This window comes from Malaclemys terrapin, chromosome 2 (assembly GCF_027887155.1).
Source record: "Malaclemys terrapin pileata isolate rMalTer1 chromosome 2, rMalTer1.hap1, whole genome shotgun sequence".
NCBI lineage: Eukaryota > Metazoa > Chordata > Testudines > Emydidae > Malaclemys > Malaclemys terrapin.
The window spans coordinates 253,302,662-253,315,712 of record NC_071506.1 but is presented as its reverse complement, the minus strand read 5'-3'; the positions used below and the strand labels follow the sequence as shown (position 1 = coordinate 253,315,712).

At 46.9% G+C, this 13,051-nt stretch overlaps 1 protein-coding gene across 20 annotated transcripts in view; it reads right to left on the bottom strand.

Annotated features, from left to right (window-relative positions):
• MYO3A (myosin IIIA) overlaps nt 1-13,051 on the bottom strand; it is a 351,398-nt gene that overhangs the window by 167,767 nt on the left and 170,580 nt on the right. The gene's annotated exons all lie outside the window — the stretch shown is intronic.

Below are 13,051 nucleotides of genomic sequence, written 5' to 3'. Positions count from 1 at the left end.
TCCCTCTCTCTGTGCCAGCAGGTGTGAGTCCAGCCCCAGTATATTAGCAGCCTTTGCTAAACAAGGCATTTGCTTAGAAGAAAAAGTTACTAAAATATGACAGCATCAAGGTTGAATGAAATAATTTACTAGACAGATTTGTTGAATCTCACTGACAAATATTGTCTCATTCTTTCCTTGTGCTCCTCCATCTCTCTGTTGGTGTCTACCTGTTGTCTCTTGCCTTACACTTAGATCTTTAGATTGTTGCTCTTTGGAGCAGTGTCTTTGTTCTCTGTTTTTACCCTGGCTAGCAATAGGGCGCTCTAATCCATGACCAGGGCTCCTGGGCACTACTGCAATACAAATAATAATAAATAACAATAAATTAATTAAATGCACTGGAAAACATTTAATACATTTTGAAAACTTGCAAATACTGTGCATATCAACATCCAGGTATTGCAACAGGCACAGAGACTGAAAATGACAAATATGCCACTTTCTGGTTAAAGTTGATCTTTCTTAGTTTTAATTTTAGTTTCAGTATTCAGCTCTCCCCAAGCTCTTATACTCCAAAGAGTACCAAATAATGTAGCTAGCATTCACCAAAGGTACCAGCAGAGTTCACCTCTCTTGATGGTGGGTCCTGAGTGCTCCCTTAATGTGGAGTCAGAATTGCCACTGTTACTCTGTTCACACCCCTCTCCTTGACAGAGTAAAAAATGGGGAGAGGGGAACCCTAGAAAAATATCATTGCTGTTGAGTTCCCCATCTCTGCAAATGCATGTGGCAAGACCCCACCCCTTCTTTTTTTGGGTCTCACTGAACCTCTTTATACTTTTGAAGAAAGTTTCATATTGTTTGGAGTTTCTGAAACAGTGCACCCAGGGATCTCCATACCAGATGATGTCCCAAAGCACATGGGAGTTTTCCAGTACCCAGAGAAGGGTGCTACTGGGCTCTGCTGCAGTCAAGGTGTGAAGGTATTTCATCTGCACTTGGGGACATGGGGATCTTAGCAACAGCCACTCTGGTCACATATAAGGTATACCTATACTAGTGCACTTCTCCAATTAGTTGTGCATGTACTGCTAGTGTGGGTACCCCATATCTGCACTGTGTCCTTATATGCTGTGCTGGGCATGGGTATACACAGTGCACAAGTGTGTGCCCATGTTCACACCATCCCTTTTCAGTATGTGACAGTAGCACTACCATTTCTGGGCCAGTATCCCAGAGTCCTGTGCATCACAGGAGACACTCTGGGAACCACCTTGCTGCATATTGCTGGTACTATATGCTGCCTTCACACATTTGGCAATGGCAACTCCTGCTCAGCCTTCCTCCTGCCCAACTGCATGGAAGACATGGAGAAAGTCCATGAGGATGTGGAGATATTCCTTCTGCTACTCACAGGACAAATGTCCAAGTGATGCAGTACTGGATACTGGACAGAATCCATCCAGAAACATGAGGGACTCTGAAGCCAGGTGACCGAGAAGATGAGTGAAAATCCATTGGGTGCCATGGAACAGGTGTTTTCAATGCTGTGATTGCAATAGTATGGCCATGGGTGGACCGCCGCTTCTGGTCCTGGAGAACCAGCATGGCGTGGTGGGACCACATCATTTTGGAAACCTCGAATGATTTTCTGCAGACCAGTGGCTGCAGAACTTCAGAAAGAGGAAGCAAATCTTCACAGAGTTGTTTGAGCAGCTTGCAGCAACCCTCCAGTTCCAGACCACTCAATTTCAGAAACCAATACCAGTGCAGAAGCTGGTGGCTATCTCCCTTTGGAGCTGGCAATACCTGACAGCTGTGGATCAGAAGTCTGCTGTTGGGGTGGTGGCTGTACAGGTTTGCCAAGCTATCTATGCTCTCATCTACCCACCGGTGGTTGCAACAACCCAAGTCCATGAAATTATAGCTAGATTTCAGAGGATGGGGTTTTCCAGCTATGCGAGAGCCATCAATAGAGCACACAGCCCGATACTTTGCTAATTGAAAGTGAATATGTGAACTGAAAAAGCTTCACTTATTCTCCAAGGCTTAGGGGAGCAAAAGGGCTGGTTAATGAACATGAACACTGGACACATTGGAAAGCTCCATGAGACCTGGGTGCTCAGGAGATCGATGTTTACTGTAGGGGGGAAGAAGGACTTTATTCCCCAGAAACAATGTGGTTCTGTATAGTGTTATTTTGGGGGACCCCACATACCCACTCAACTTGGCTCATGAAGCCTTATCCTGACATTGCCGGCCCAAGAAAGGGGGAATTCAACCACAGACTGTAGAGTGGTGGCTGACTATGTGTTTGGGTAGCTAAAAGCCTATTGGTGATGGTTGTGGACCCGCATGGATGCCAATATGGCAAACATAGTCTTCGGTATAGTGGCATGTTGTGCCTTGCACAACATATGTGAAACCAAATGTGAATACTTCAGAGTGGGCCCAAGATCTGGTTATCAAAGCCTTGACAGACAGCTGGATGCCATCCATTTGCACACTACTCCTGGTTCCCAGCAGGCAAGGGAAATTTGTGATGCTATTTGTTTGCACATCATGGAACATTTAAGAGAGGTTTTGGAAGGCGCTTCACACATAACTTCTTATCAATGTTCTCTAAACCAGTGCAAACCGTACATAAGAGCTGTTATACATGAATACTCCTATGGTTGCTAGTGGTGACTGTTTGTTGAGGATGGGGATGAGGGGTCAGTGTTATCTATCTTTATTCTTAACTGTGTTTGGGTTTCCTTTGTTTGTATTGTTAATTAAATCATTTACAAAGCCAGACATTTACCTAATCTTCATTGGGTTCTCCATGGTGCTTCTGAAAGACATCAGTTGCTTCTGAACTTAGTTCACTGTTGTCATCCCTGTTTGTATTTTTAATTAGGAACATTTTTTAGGAGGGATGTGTGATGGGGTGTACCAACCTCACACTCGTAAGGTGAGGGGAATCTCCCGTGCGGGGTTTGGAGGCTGAACACAGGGTGGGGTACTGGGATTGGCTTGGGAGTTATTGTCCCCCATAGCATGAGCTGGTGGGTTTCACTGCAAGGAGTTTTGGATACCAGTAGGAGATAATGTGCTAGCTGTCCACCATGCTTCTTCCCATAACAGGTGTATGTGTGTTTGATCCACTACCTCACCAACAGCCTGGCCAGCAGCTGGAGGAGGAGAAGAAGGTGGTGCTTGTTCCCAGAGACGTGCAGCAGCGATGGTGGCAGGCAGAGCCCAGAAGCATTCTGCCACCAATTGTACTAGGGACTGCATGATCCCTTTACCTCTGGGCATGCTCCTACACCCTGTGCTGTCTCCCCATTTGCAGGAAATGGTTCATGATTGCTTCTTCCTGCCTAAGAGTCCTATCCTCCCGTGGCCTAAGGAAATCAAATTGGCATTGACTAAAGAAGTCAGGAACAATCAAAAAGTCTCCAAGGGTCCTTCTCCACTCACTCTGTTCTCTCTGAGAAATGAGCTCCCTGGTAGCAGGTAAGGTCCCACCAAGTCAAAGACAAGGGGTGCATTATGTGACACTACACCCCATATTCCTCATAGAGATATTGTTATGATATGGACTTTGTGGCTGGAGGCAAGCCCAATTCAAAGATGGAGGAGGGCGTAGTGCCTACCAGTGAAAAGACTGTTCTGGCTGTTTGGCTGTGGGCTCATAGCCAAACGGGATAGATCCCACTAGAGAGCACAGAGGTGTGTGTCTTGGAGGGGGGAGCCAGAGAAGGAAGTTGAGAAGGAATTTGGGGGGACGGGGAGGATATTTTTCATGGGCATAGCCCTGGAGATGGAATGCAACTCCACAGGGGACTGGCCAGTAACATGCAAGGTCTCCTTACACCCTTTTCTCCCCAAAGCCCCAAATACATACATGAACGAAGAACATTTACAAAAGGGGAAGAAAGAGCAGTATCTGAACACATACTGTGGTTCAAGAAGAGGTTGCAAAACACAATGAATACTGAACAAACCGGACTATCGAAACAGAAGAGGTGGTATGATAAACATACTTGGAAACACCTCCCTGTCACAAAGTTGCTGGTACCGTGGAACCTCATAATACACAGCTTATTGGTTGTAACAAAGAATTTGGTATTAATGATAAATTCCTTAAAAATGTGTAACATGCATAATTTTTGGAAAAAACTTTTGAACATGCTAGGAGTGATAACAAGGAAGTCCTATAAGAATACTGCTTCTCAGCCAATACCTGTAAACAGGCTTAGAGTTTGGCACAGCAGAAAAACCTAAACTGCTGTGTGGAAGGGGAAACTGAGGCACACTGTCTCATGGCATTGGTGGCTAAATTCCAAGACACTTACACTTTAAAAGATATTGATATCTGCATTGTGTTAACAATGCTGCACACTAGAATACTTTCAGGCAACCTGAAAAAAGAAATTCAGAACTTTGCACAAACACCTATGGATAACACTACAATGTTTGATAACACTTGGAAGTTGTATAACCAAGACCTAAGGAGGACATTAGGCACACTGCCCTCGCATTAGTCAGTGACTAACCCTCTGGCAGTAATCAAACGGGGGAGGTGTGACACTACTTCCCATATTCCTCAGAGATATTATGATATGATTATAGCATATCTGAGAATGTTTTATGCAAGATGGGCCATGTAAGATATCATTGGAAAAGTTATGATTTACTGAATATGATTATCTTATTTGTATGCATGTATAATTTTGTATCTGAAGTTAGGAATATTGTCTATGCGCCTATCACAACTGTGTTTACCCCTGGGGAACGCACACTAGACAGAATGCAATCAGTCTAGATTGTTGGAAGGAAAGGGCCATTAGGAAAAACAATAGGTCTTTGAAGATGCTAATCTCCCACCTTCCTGGAAAGCCTTCCTGTGGACTCTGCAAATAGACTTTGAGTTGTGGCTACAGGGTCACGTGATACTGGACTCCATGATAAATTTAGTACTTTTCCCCAGACCGGGGGTGGGAATCACACTGGAAGACAAAGGATTCCTGCCATATTTAAAACCTATTTAAGGCAGGGGAGTGACATAATCTCTGCAATCTGCCTAAAACAACATTAGGGTGAGAAATTACTACCTGTAACCAGTTTCTTTAGTATTTTAAGCTTAGATTGCATGTTTGTTTTATATGCTAAGTAATCAACTTTGATCTGTTTGCTATCCCTTATGATCACTTAAAATCTATCTTTTGTAGTTAATAAAGTTGGTTTTGTTTTCTCTAAAAACAGTTTGTGTAATTCATAACTGGGGGGGGAGCGGCGGGCAAGAAGCTGTGCATATCTTCCTCCACATTGAGGGAGGGGGTGAATTTCAAATGAGCTGACGCTGTATAGTTCTCTGTGCAGCGCAAGATGATACAATTTTGGATTTACACTCCAGAGGGGGTGTGCACTTGAGTGCTGGGCAATTCCTTAGCTGAGCTTCCCCATACAGAGCTGATCTCACCGTCTGTGTAAAATTGCAGCTGGGTGTGTCCCCACCTGTGTGCTGGAAGGGGGCTTGAGAGCCTGTCACAGCAGCACAGTGTAAAGGGAACCCAGGTTGGTGGGGCAGGAGGGCTCAGTGGTACCCCAGTTTTAAGTGGCACCCAGGGGAACCTGTCACACATTATAGTTCATTTCCTCTGAAGGAAACTAGGACCCCTCCCCCCCGACATAACATCTGAGGAGTGCAACGGGTATAGTCCTCTTCTTTCCTGCACAATGCTACAGTCCCTGAGGAAGAAACTGTGGTTAACAATAGTAAAATATCTGAGGTATTGTTATTAAAATGTTGTAATGTGTATAATGCATCAAAGGGGATGTCTTTCCAGTCCTATCAGGGGAGCTGACAACCTATGCCAGAGAGGTGTTTCTGCTAATAGTCAGCCCTCTATCTATTGCTCAGTGGTGAGCTACAAACATGGACCAAACATATTTGCCCTGCTGTTGAACCTGAGGAACCAGCTTGAGTTTGTGCTATAGCAAAAAGTTGCTTGCAGGACAGGGAGGCAAACGGAGAGGGAGCAGATGGAGTTCCCAGAGAAGAGGAACAGAGACCCACAAAGAATACCCACCCCTTCCCTAATGTTCCTGTATTGCCAGACACTCTGTCCAGTGTCCAGTGAACAGCACTGAAAGAGACACGGAAAGAGTCACACCACAAGCCTATATGGTCTTCTCTGAAGTTTCTGATTAACATTGCATGCCTGCTGCCTCTCTGCTGCAAAAGGACACAGTATTGTGTTTGAGGAACTGCGGGGAGTTGAACCTTCACCCACCCCAAACTTCTCCCTGCTTCTGCAGTGTGGCTCAGTGAAAGGAGAGGCCAGACATCAGGGACTGGGAATAGTAACAAATGTTTGAAATGGTCACAGGAAGAACGGACCACTCAAACATTCCTCGGACAACCAAACAGTTCCCTTCCTGGACCTAGGTGGGCCTGCACAGAAAACCAGCTCCCATTCATAAAGGGAAGGAAAGAGTGGGTGGGGGGAGGGGGAAAAGGGTGGTAGTTCTGGGTCTTTTCATAAAAGTTCATGTCATGAAATGATTCCTTCCCCATTTGGCCATTTCCAAACCAGTCCCCTCCCTTTACCACCCCCATCAGCATGGCCAGGGACTACTGTTGCCAGAGTGCTTGCCAAGAAATGCATAGCCACAGGGAGACAGAGACTGCTCATTCATAGTCTTTGTTAAAGCTTCCGCTAAATGCATTAAAGTGGTTCATGTGATCTCAATGAAATCATTAATTTACAGTGTGCATTTCTAGGGGACCGTATCAGGCTTAAGGCATATTTCACCAGAGCAAGAGGGGATATTTCTGGGGAAGATGGGGGTGTATTGTAACATACCACCCTTGGGGTCTGGGGTCTGCAGTGTTCCTCAGGCTCCTTGGGGGAAGGGGAGGGAAGGAAAGGAAGTTTCCTCAACCAGATCCACTGGGTAGAGGTGCAAAATCACATGCTGCTCCTCCTTAGGGGCACCCAGGACTTCCTCTGAGGTTGCTGCTGCCTCCTTATCCTACCCTCATTGGTGCCCCATTGTACAATCAGACCAATGGGAACAAGGAGGGGGTTGCAAGTCACTTCAGTCTCTGTACTTGCAGCACAGGAGAGTGTGTAGTCCAGCTCATCGTAGCATGGGCATGTGCTGGGTCCCCTCCCAGAGCGACTGTTGGGAGTCCTCTACCCTCTGATACACGAGCCTGAGGTGCTTCATGTGCTTTGAACAACTTTTATTAACATTCTCATTAAGCTATTTGTGAGCAGCTGCCATGGTCTCAAGTGCCAGAAAAACACAGATCTATACTGCCTTTACCTTGGACAGAGAGAGTTATTTTATTATTGCATCCTTCTTGCACCAATGTTGGTGCACAAGGCTGTAAACCAGTCTCTTCCATCTCTCTCTCTGTCATTACCTGCTGCTTCCATTGGCTCTGTGTTGAGACTGGCTGTTCAGCCCTCCTTGGTAAGGGTTCTTGAGGGTACCCAAGAGAGACCTTGTCCCCTCATACCAGTTAGCTTCCACTTGACAGCTTCATATTGGAGCCTGTGTGTTGGCATCTGGGGTAAATGCCCCAAATATGTCCAAACACTTCCTTGTAGCAGCGACAAACTGCTATCTGGTGATTTGTCAGATCACTTAGTTGGTGATAAGTTTTCTCCATTCAGTGCCCAGAAACTTTTGTAGACACATATTTTCCAAAGGCATCTAGTTTTCTATCATTTTAATAGCTCTCGCAGCCATACAATAACACTGATATTATGTCTGAGTTGAAAATTCTCCATTTTGCCTACGTTATGGTATATCTTTGATGTCCATACATTGTTGAGTTTAGTGAATGCCTTTCCTATCCTGGATGTCACAAGGTCTCTGCTGGCTAGTATCGTGCTACCCATGCCAAACAACAATTACAGAGTTAGACTATAGCCCGGCTTCACACCATTTTCCAGGTTGAACCATTCTGTTGTCTGGTTGTTCATCCTTACAGCACAGTTTGCATCATTGTATGTAGCATCAATGACTTTAGCTGGATTCCATAACACTGAAGAATAGTATTTCTATGCATGCTGTCAAATGCCTTTTGAAAAACAATTAAATTAAGTTGATAAGGGGAAGCTGAAACGTTCTATACATTCTTCTATGATGGTCCTTAGTGTGAATATCTGATCTATGTTGGGCCTGAATCCAGCCTGTTTTTCTCCAAGCTTTGCATCCACTGCTCTTTCATTCTTTGTAATATCACAATACAGAAGACTTTCCCTACAATGGCAAGAAGTCACACTACTGTCCAATTGTTACAGTCAGTAAGATCACCCTTTTTTGGATATTCTGACAATTTTCCATGGTCAAGGGGGGGTCTTTTTCCAGACTTCATTGAACAGTTCTGCCAGTTTCATTAGGGTGGTAGCATCAAGTGCTGTTAGCATTTCTGCTGTGATTTCATCATCTCCCACTATTTGGGTGTTTTTCAGCTTCTTGACTGCAGCCTGTACTTCTGACATCTCTATCAGACCGTGTAGTGAGTCGGTGTGGCTCCCCTCCTGCCCAGCAGAGGGAGTGCCCTTACAGACGCCCAAGTGGGTGAAGCCCCCGCCGCCTGTCCCCGCCCCCCGGAAGTTAAGGGGCAGGACAGGAAGTATAAAAGCCGGCCGCCAGAGCTCAGTGAGGCCCCAGCCACCACAGGGAGCTCGCGGCCGGGAGAGCCCCAAGGCCGTTGCCCTGTGTGGCCGGAGCTGCCCCGAGCCCACTACCACAAGGAACCACCAGAGCCCGCCCGTTCCCGTCATTGGGAGGAGCAGTTGGAACTCCCCCACACCAACCCCGAAGGCAAGATGGCACCAGAGCCCCTCCGCCCCTCCTGTTACCCGGAGGAGCCGCCAGACTCCAATTGGCCGGATTTCCCCAAGGAGCTGCTGGAACTGCCGCCAAGCCCTGGCCGGGAGGAACCCATGCTGATGGACTGGACTGGGCCCAGTGCCACGGACGTAGGCCCTGAGGGGGAACCTGGAAGTAGCCCGGGGGTAGCCGACCCCGGTCAGGCTGCAGTCACGTGTGAGCCGATGTCAGTGTGTTTCGGTCAGGACACCCCACTGACCTGCAGCGGCAGTGGCCGCTGCTAGGGCCCCGGGCTGGGACGCAGTGGAGTGGGTGGGCCTGCGTCCCCCCCTGCCACCTCCCCGCTCACGGGTGGCAGGCTTCCTCCTAACTGTGATACTGTTGCTCAGCCCCTGCACCAGAGGGCCTGAGCTCCTTAACTGTTGCATTGTTGCTCAGCCCCTGCACCTAAGGGACTGAGCTTCCTAACTGTGATACTGTCGCTCAGCCCCTGCACCAGAGGGCCCGAGCTCCTTGACTGTTCTATTGTTGTTCAGCCCCTGCACCAGAGGGCCTGAGCTCCTTAACTGTTCTATTGTTGTTCAGCCCCTGCACCAGAGGGCCTGTGTAGTGAGTCCAGGAGGGTCGAGCCCCGGCACGAACCTTCCAGAGACCGCTGTTGGTATCAAGTTGATTTGGTTCATGTTTCATTGAATACTAGTGCTGAGGTAGGGCTGGGTCTGTTGAGGACTTCTTTGAATTGTTCTGCCCATCTGTTATTCTGTTCTACTTCAGTTGTAAGCATTTTTCCATCTATATTTTTCATTGGCTGATTTCCTGTTCTGAAGTTTCAATCACTTGGTAAACGACTAACTTCCTATCATAGCAGCAACTTCAGCTGCTAGGCCTTCAACATCTCTCTGTTTTATCGTCTCATGCTTTTCACCATTTTGTCTGCTTTCTTGTACTCCTCCTTTGCTCTTTCACCCAACAGTCAAATGATCTTAGCATTCAGAAGTTTTCCGGACAGTGCTTTTCCTTCCTCGATATGATGCCACATCTCTTGGCTTATCCAATTCTTGTTGTGTCTGAAGGTATGTCTACACTACGAAATTAAATCGATTTTATAGAAGTCGATTTTTAGAGATCGATTTTATACAGTCGATTGTATATGTCCCTGTGACAGTGTACCCCATAAGGCTTTATGGAGGGGGTGCTTATAAATGTATGTATGACATAACTGGAATATGTTTTGTGCTGCCTGTGCCATGTAATATATCTCTGTAAAGGTTATGGTCTACTATATTTATTCATCCTATTTGTACATGTATATCATTTTCTACTTGAGGTTAAGAATATGGGCTGTATGCTGGCTTGGTTTCTAAGTAAACTTTGTGAGGCATTTTGTCAGCTTCTTTAGGAAGGAATTTGCCAGGTTAAGTACCTCATCAGGAAACACTTGGGGAACAATGCATCTTGGAATGCTCCAATCCACATAAGAAGTCTTCCTGGAGACATGCAAGATACCATGTGGACAATGGATTCGGCCTGTAAAGGCTGAGTCATGCAGGGACATGTGACTTGCCCAGGTGACTCCAGAACTCCATCTTGGAGCTGGACTTTGCATAGGAGGGAGAAGGGGGGTCTCCACCCACAAGAGAGAGTCTATTTAAACCTGTGGGAGACCCCTCCATTTTGTCTTCAGCTGGCTAAAGAAGGAGCCTCTTCACCCCCCCAGGATACTTGAAGGAAACTGAAACAAAGGACAGTAACTACAGGGATTGTGAGTGATTGCTGGACCCAGGCTAAAAGGAGATTAGCCTGTAAAAGGGAGCATTCTGGAATTGGTGAGGAACTTATCTGTATCTAGTTTGATTAGACATAGATTTGCGCATTTTATTTTATTTTGCTTGGTGACTTACTTTGTTCTGTCTGTTACTACTTGGAACCACTTAAATCCTATTTTCTGTATTTAATAAAATCACTTTTTATTTAGTAATTTACTCAGAGTATGTATTAATACCTGGGGGAGCAAACAACTGTGCATATCTCTCTATCAGTGTTATAGAGGGTGAACAATTTATGAGTTTGCCCTGCATAAGCTTTATGCAGGGTAAAACGGATTTATCTGGGTTTAGACCCCATTGGGAGTTGGGCATCTGAGTGTTAAAGACAAGCACACTTCTGTGAGCTGTTTTCAGGTAAACTTGCAGCTTTGGGGCAAGTGATTCAGACCCTGGGTCTGTGTTGCAGCAGACGGGAGTGTCTGGCTGAGCAAGACAGGGTGCTGGAGTCCTGAGCTGGCAGGGAAAACAGGAGCAGGGGTAGTCTTTTGCACATCAGGTGGCAGCTCCCAAGGGGGTTTCTGTGATCCAACCCGTCACAGTCCCCACTAAGCACATTAAGTCGGCGGAGTGTGTCCTCACTACCGTGGCTAGCATCGACCTACGGAGTGGTGCACAGTGGCTAGCTATCCCACAGTTCCCGCAGTCTCCGCTGCCCATTGGAATTCTGGGTTAAGCTCCCAATGCCTGATGGGGCAAAAACATTGTCGCGGGTGGTTTTGGGTACATGTGGTCAGTCGCCCCTCCCTCTGTAAAAGCAACGGCTGTCAATCATTTCACGCCTTTTTTCCTGGGTTACCCATGCAGACGCCATGGCAAGCATGGAGCCCACTCAGCTGACTGTCACGCACTTTAAAAGCTTGCTGGTGCTGTTTGCTGATTAGGTCAGACCTCAGCGCAACCAACATTCCCATTGTTATTGCTGCTTGCTGTGTGCTCCATAATATCTGTGAGAGTAAGGGGGAGACATTTATGGCGGGTTGGGAGGTTGAGGCAAATCACCTGGCATCCAATTTTGAGCAGCCAGACACCAGGGCAATTAGAAGAGCACAGCAAGGCACACTGCGCATCAGAGAGGCTTTGAAAACCAGTTTCATGACTGGCCAGGCTATGGTGTGACAGTTGTGTGTGTTTCTCCTTGATGCAAACCTGCCCCCTTTGTTGATTTTAATTCTCTGTAAGCCAAGCACCCCCACCCTTTGAAATAAAGTAACTATTGTTTTGAAACCATGCACTCTTTCTTTATTAATTAAAAAAAAATGAGATAATGGACAAGGTAGCCCGGGTGAGGTGGGGAAGGAGGGAAGGACACGGCCACATTGCTTATTGTAGCCACACTAAAAATCAGACTGTTTGAATGACAGCCTTCTGTTGCTTGGGCCATCCTCTGGAGTGGAGTGGCTGGGTGCCCGGAGCCTCCCCCCACGTTCTTGGGCATCTGAGTGAGGAGGCTATGGAACATGGGGTAGGCGGTTATACAGTGGATGCAGCGGGGGGTCTGTGCTCTTGCTGGCTTTCCTGCAACTCCAACAGACACTTCATCATGTCCATTTGCTCCCCCATTAGCCTCAGCATCGCATTCTGCCTCCACTCTTCACGCTCACTTAATTCTTTCCTGGCCTTTGCCACTGAATGCTTCCATGCATTAAGCTGTGCTCTATCAGCGCAGGAGGACTGCCTGAGCTCGGAAAACATGTCATCGCGAGTGCGTTTTTTTCGCCTTCTAATCTGCGATAACCTCAGGGACAGAGATGATAGGGGGAGCGTAGAAACATTCTACGCTCTATGATTCTGGGGGGACTGCCTGGTCACCTGTGCTGCTGAGTTCACCACGGTGACCAAACAGGAAATTAAATTCAAAAGTTCCCAGAGCTTTTGCTGTGTACCTGGCTAGTGCATCAGAGTTCAAAGTGCTGTCCAGAGCGGTCACATTGGAGCACTCTGGGATAGCTCCCAGAGGCCAGTACTGTCGATTTTGCGTCCACACTACCCCAAATTCAACCCAGCAAGGTCGATTTTAGCCCTACTCCCCTCGCCAGGGAGGAGTACAGAAGTCCTTTAAGTCAACGGAACGGGGTTGGTTGTGTGGGCGCATTCATTTTAAAAATCGATCTAACGTGGCTAAATTCGACCTAACCCCGTAGTGTAGACCAGGCCTAAGGCTATGTCTACACCACAGACCTTATAGTGACGCAGCTGTAAGGTCTCCCATCTAGCTGCTCTAGGCTGGTGGGAGAGAGCTCTCCCACTGGCATAATTAAACCACCCTGAACGAGCGGCAGTAGCTAGGTCAGCGGAAGAGCATCTCCTGCCGACATAGTGCTGTCCACACTGGTGCTTTTGTTGATGAAACTTATGACAGTCACACCCCGACCAACAAAAGGTTTGCAAACAAAAGTGCTAAT